This window comes from Phalacrocorax carbo, chromosome 4, assembly GCF_963921805.1.
Source record: "Phalacrocorax carbo chromosome 4, bPhaCar2.1, whole genome shotgun sequence".
In the NCBI taxonomy this organism is placed as follows: domain Eukaryota; kingdom Metazoa; phylum Chordata; class Aves; order Suliformes; family Phalacrocoracidae; genus Phalacrocorax; species Phalacrocorax carbo.
In genome coordinates this window covers 25,520,928-25,527,761 of record NC_087516.1, presented here as the reverse complement: position 1 = coordinate 25,527,761, position 6,834 = coordinate 25,520,928, and positions in this window count along the sequence as shown.

Below are 6,834 nucleotides of genomic sequence, written 5' to 3'. Positions count from 1 at the left end.
ACTAGTCACTTCTTATTGGGATTTAACTGCTGTCTCTCATTGGAACAGCTCTGAAGACAGAGGGCTGCTTTGGAAGGATTGGTCTATAAAAAAAGCCAGAAAAGGGGGAGAGCCACACAGTCCATTTCTACTGAAGAACAAATCTCGTTGTCGCATTTGGGCAAACTTTTACTTTGGAAACGATTAATATTTATCCAAAATACTTTGTTACTCTCCTTTTCAAATAAATTTAGTACTGTCATATTACAGAACAGGTAGTTTGTTACTGATGATCAAATCTCAGAAGCTAGGGAGACTTGCTTCAATTCTTATCCGAAATTTTGAAAGTTAAAAATCCATCAACTTGAAAGAAATCCAGCTTTCAGTTATTCTGTTTTCCTAACGGGAACACAGAGAATAGAGAAGATGGATAACAAATATCCTTGAGCTGGCTGGATAAAATAAATCAAAAGAATTTGGTTAATTAGAAGATCCAAGCTTTTCCGTTTGCACTGATCTTCTTACTAGCTCTGGGAATTGGGAAACATCTGCGATGCAACACACTGCAAGCCTGCCCTAGGCAGAAGATGGGGAGGGACTCTGCTCAGAAGTACTTTCTGCCCTGCTTTACACAGCCAGAAAAAAAAGTGGTTCCAGATTCCCATGTACATGTCTCCATGCATCCTTCCTGCTTCCCTCATTGCTGAAATGCAAAAGCGACCTTTCTCAGTTACTTTGCTACTTTCATTTATGGATGCTGCCCAGATGGTTAGAGATGAATCAGAATAGTAACTGAATATTTATACTTCTAACTGCTTTTCTATGTACATGTATAGCTTTAGGCATGCAGAGTTGGTACATGCTATTTGTAGTGAGGCCACTAGAAAACAATTCTTCCATGCTTAGTGACTTCACACAATACTACTGGGCTTTCTTAGTTTTTCACCCACCAGTGGAATTCCCCAATAAGTACTTGCCCAGCTGTGACAAATAAAACTCCATCAGATTAATTAATAATAATGTAAGAATGGGGAATGGGAACCAGTAGATTTTGGTTTCATTGCTGTAGACCTTTGCCTCGCTTTTAATTTACTTAAAATAAGCATTGCAATATAAAACTTTAATATAGTATTTACATGCTGATTTTTACTCACTGCTATGTGAAAATTACTTAACAACTGTGCCAGCATAAAAACCAGGAAAAAGCTGCCATCTGCAGAGATGTGGTCTACTTAGTGCTACTTCAGTTTCTGCCTCTACCACAAACCAAGCAAGCCACCCTGTACATTGTATATTCATAATATGGTTCTCCACAACTTTCAAAACCACTAGTCTTCTTTCACAACTCCTTTCAGCGTAGGATGGGCTTTGATGTTTCCCTGTAGTCCTCTTGTCCAGCTTAGAAGCTGCTTTGGTACTTGCTCAAGATCCTCTCTTTTCCCTATGTTCCAAGAAGCTGATCTAATGACATGCAAGTCCTTATATTCCACCTAAGCCCAAAGCTGTCAATTAACTTAGGAGGCACCTGAGCTTCCTAAGAGCCGTAGCATAGCCTTTAAAGTTTCCTAGGTGTTGAAGGCACATGTGTTTTGATGTTTAGGACCTAGCTAATACCAACTCATGCCTAAACCCAATCAGAATCCAGAACATCAACATTCCTCTCCTTCAGTCCCCTGAGGAGAGCTCTATCTACCAAGCATTCTCTTCATTCCCTACCATGATTGCTATAATGCTAAGGGCTGGCATCCTGGAGGGATGTGCTAGGCTCCAATTCTTGCTTTCAATATTTTTTTTGCAATCCACATGCAGATGATTGTAATGTATTGGCTCTGTCCGTGGGACAGCATCTATAACCTTACTCTCTTCTTCTCAGGCAAGTGGCGTAACTACTTGGCTCCAGAATCAAGTCCAGGTTTTTTGTGTTCTCTCTGGCCCACAGAAATGGATTTTAACCCCATCAGTGGGATCCATCACAAACAAAGGGGAGACAGTCCTGACCAAACCAAAAATCTGGTGCTTAAACTATTTCCTTGAAAGGGGCAGCCACAAACCTGACTACACAGGTACAAATAAAACTGAAACTGAATTCCTGCTTACAAAGAAAGTCCTGTAACTTAGCTGATTATTGCATTAGAGGGAGAGTATCATGAAAAAGACAGGGACAGAAAGAGAGAGAGCAGGAGATTGCTTCTAGAAAAACACTACCCTTATAGCTTAGTTTCTTTACTGATATTTTCTCAACCTGATAGGCTGAAATATTGTAAAAATGGGCAATTTTTCAGGTATAAAGTTTAGAATTTTAGAGCAGAACTGTGTTTTCTTTATAGCTCTGTTAAGCTTTAGAGATTTATTTTTCTGTGTAAGGCAATAACTTTCAGAAATACATTTCTTTTCATCACCAGAAACAGCTGCATACTAGGCAAAGTGAAAAGTAGTAATTAGGAGTTTAGCTTTTAAATAGTTTTCTGGGAGTGTTGCTTACAACTTTTTCTTGACTAAAGGTTTGACGAATATAGCTGCTTTGAGTTAGAGGTATCGTTTCCAAGTGTTGTGGTTTGGCTCCAGAAGACAACTAACTACCACTCAGCCAAAACCAGTACGCCAAGGTAGGTTATACTGTCTGGGCCATGTATTTGATTTTATTTTTAATATATAATTTGCCATAAACAAATACACAAGGTTTCCTAGTCTTCTAATTGTAGACACACATACTAAAAAGTGGTCTCAGTCCTACAAAGTTTTGTAATAGCTGTTTTATGAATGAGGAATTGAGGTTATTAATACATAAAAAGAAGCCTGTCAGAAAACCAATAATTAAACTTGAGTTTTATAAGTACTTAATATCTTACTCATTAAATTGTTTTGCTTCTTCCTCATCATCCCAGCTCCTGAAGTTAGTATTTTTTGACACATCTAATTATTATTTTCCTCATTTTGATCTGTAAAGTTAACCACTGTCAGGTGAGTTCCTGCTACCAAAGAGTGCTTCTTTGATGTATATGAGTGTTTTCAATACTGCTGGTATTTGGATGCAGCTTTAAAATGTTTTGGAAGTATTCCTGCCTTGAATGTATAGATAATACATACCAAGAATGCTTTTAGAAAGAACCCTTAGAAAACAAAGAACCTCATGTCTTAATTGTGATTCCAGTAATAAATAAAACTGAGCAATTAAATGATGTGGGAATATGCACCATTTAAATTTCAAAGGGAATGTCATGTGTTCAAGCTTTACTAGCACTAGCATTGGTGAGCTTTACACCGAGGTATTTGTGCATACATGTAATAACGGGGGTTTTATACATATATACATATATTAAAAAATTGTGGAATTAGCATCCTGCTCAATGATTTTAAAGTTCAGTATAAAGTATCTCATTAAGTTATACAAAAGGGCTTGATGATGTGACATTTCCAATGTGGCTTGCTTTCTTTTGAAGTTTAAGACCATGTCATTTAATGGGTTTCTGTCTCCTACTTACTGCTGCCAACATTTTTCCTTTCTGTAACTTTTACAAATGAGGATGGCTCATTGTCTGGCCTGTTCAGGCATTCCTACCAACAAAAATGAAATCCAGAAAAAATCTTCCAATAAAGCAAGCCAACAATGAAAGAACAAAGGTGATTTAGGTAATTTAATTAATTACTAGGACATCCTCCGAATAATATGTAAGTTAATGTGTGATTCAAGATAAAATAAAAGAGAAAAATCCAAGAAAAAGCTACCTGCCTCTTATTTATAAAGGTCAAGAAAAGGCATAATATTTTCCAGATTTGCAGTAACAACAGTGAGGACTTCCAAGGGAAACGCAGAAATACATAGTAATACATATGAAAAGAGGCAGAACTTAAACTCTCCAAAGTGCATGCAAAAACTAAGTACAATAAGATAATTACATTTGGTCTTGAGATGAAAGATCAAGAATTAGTAGTGGGTAAAGCCAAAGACTACTTGAAGAAGAAAATTCCTTGGCTGGTTTGCATTAGAGAAATTGCTTACATGTTTCCGAACTCGCTGCATTCTCTAGTAATAAGAACAAACTGAAGATACATTTTAGAAATCTTGAGGAAACAACTGACATAGCTTGGGTCAATTAAACCTTACTGTAACTTTGTTTTGAGTCTGTTAAGGAAACTTTACAATTTATAGTGCTTTGAGTGAGGTTTATTATTCTGCATAAAAGCTGGCAGGTGGTTTCCCAGATCTTCTAGTGGTAAAGCTGACTTAACAGTTCCCCTGTGCCCAGGGGTGTTTGTTCAGTGGGTGAAGAGGGGCAGGAAGTTACTGGCCTCAGAAATTGTGCCAATTCACTGCTTGTGGGCTGTGTTGTAAACCCTGATTAGTTCTCTGATAGTTTTGGGTTTTTTTTAAAGACAAAGCACAATCTTTCTGAAGTCAGAGGGAGTCACTGAGACAAAGCTTGTCTCTGGAGAGCTTGTTTCAGAGTCAGATTTGGTTCAGAAATCCTGCTGAATTTTGCAGTTACCTGTGCGTTGGGAACCACAGTGCTACACTTAACCAAAGACAAAAGGAGGATTCCGCCTCTCCCTGAGCCTGTCTCCTTTATGACACTGAGTGCAGTTGACACAGAACCGCACCCTCAAAAAAAGAATAAGTAAAAATTTAAGAGACAGAGGCAACTGAGGCGAGCAGCAGTACCTTCTGTAGGAAACTTGAGAGGAAGAAAGACTTGTTTTTGTAAGTGCAGAGAACTGTCTCCTGCTGCTTGACTTCCTCTTCTGTTGAAAAGGACAGCTCTGCTTATTCCTTGTTAGCTTTCTTTGCTAATGAATACATAAGTCTCCCAACAATTCTTCCAATAAGAAGAAATCTGAGATTTTATGCTCTTGGTTATCTACTTGACTGAGAAGAGGTATCTCCAATTATAAACATTATATTCATTAAATTCCTGAACTCCTTCTGGCTGAGCGTTTGATGATACACAAGTTACACTTGCAAAAAAAAAAAAAAATAAATCAGCAATCCCTACTTATTCTGCTTATGTACTCTATTCTGTAACTTCAGTTTTCCCTTTCTTTTTAATCGGGCTTTAACATTTAATTTTATTATCTACATCATAAGTGCTTCTGATGACTTACATCATCTGTTCTCAGGACTGCCGTATGGCCTTTCCTCTTTGGATGCTGCTAATGAGCAAATAGCAGTCAAACTCAGCTAAAGGATTTCAGAATTTGCTTCTATCAGGACTCAACTTTGAATTGTGAAAGGAATTGTAAAATCAGGGTACTAACAGATGCTAAAAATGGAAATGTAAACAAGTATCTGAATAATCAATAGTGCTCCGTCACTAGACTCAGAAAATGCTTATTCTCTGGAAAGGCCTTTGTTCCTCGTGCCCAAAAGGATTAAAAGACAGCTTTTTTACTTTTTGCTTGTCAACACATTTATCTCAGATACTAAATAATCCTGATCTTTTCGTATGTATATCTCTGAAAATAATTTTATAAAAAATAGTGGCTACAGTTTGTACCATGAATACAGCTGTCAGTCAAGCCCAGAGGAAAAGGGTTAAAACTTTTGTTATTTCCAGAGCGCTTTATCTTTTCGAAGTACACAAATGGTACTGATGCACTATTTTTGAAGGACATAATTTTCTGCATATTTTCTTTAACAGAAAATAAGACTGGGGGCATGGGGCAGGGGGAAGAGATGTCAGATGGGCTGATTGTCCCAAACAAGAATCTAGCTGCGGATAGCTCTGATCAGTGGCTGATAAGGATATTTCTGAACACATTATTGGTACTAGATAAAAGAATCATTCAAGAATTTCATAGTTATTATTTCATATTTCATATTCTTTCATAGCCTTCATAGTTATTGCACTAGTGTTTCTTAAATTAATGGGATTTTTTGCTTAGGTGATTAAAATTAGTAAAAGCAAGTAAAACTATTTAGAATAATTTAGAGTAATATATTTGGAACTAAAGGGAAGCTGTAATTGTCTCTGGCTTGATATGAGAATATGACTTAGTTTTGTTTCATGTCAGTAGAAAAGTCCCGTTGAGGATGCCTAAATACATAGCGGGCCAAGGTCTAAGCACAAGAGTTAGTTTACCAGAGTGCAAATGTAATCTGGAGTTTAACTGTGAAGAATTAAGGCCACTGTGATACATCTGAGGCCTCATGGATGCGAAGAGGTAGTAGGGTGAGTGCGAGCAATGTCCTCATGTGGCAAAGGACAGCTAACGCAGGGTCATACTTACTTTCTGAACACTTGCGAGTCCCGGTGCGAATGCTGCAGTGTGGTAGCGACTTCCACAAGGCCCTGCAGCCCCTTGGGGGAAGGACACTGCCCTGCCCTTACGCTAAGCAGCTTCAATGCAGCTCTGATAACACACGGGCTCCTCTCAGGTGCAGGGGGGAGCCTCTGGTACCATACCTCCTTGGCCCTCGTGCCACGTTATGGGCCGGCAGCAAGGAAGCTCCCGGCACGGTGAGCACGGCCACCGGGGAGGCAGTGACAGACGGGCCTTCTCAGGCCACAGCTGAAACCCGCTGGTCTCAAGGGAAACACACCTGAACCTGCCAAGACGAGAGGCCCCGGGCAAACCCAGGAGGGTGGCACGGCACCCCCGCTGCTCGGGCGCCATTCTGGTGCTCGGGCTCCATTCCGGCACACGACAAGCAAGCGCGGTGAGGAGTCAGCTCACCCTGCCCGGTGCCCCGCCTCCGCCTGGCCTCCCGGCTGCACCCCAGCGTTGTGCTGCCCGGGCTGAGGGGCCTGCTGAGGCTCGGACACCCACGCCTGGGAGCTGCAATGTTAAACTGCTTCTGAGGGTAGGGGACAACCTCGGACACGTCCTCACAGGCGCGCGTAAGAAAGGCCTTCCCCC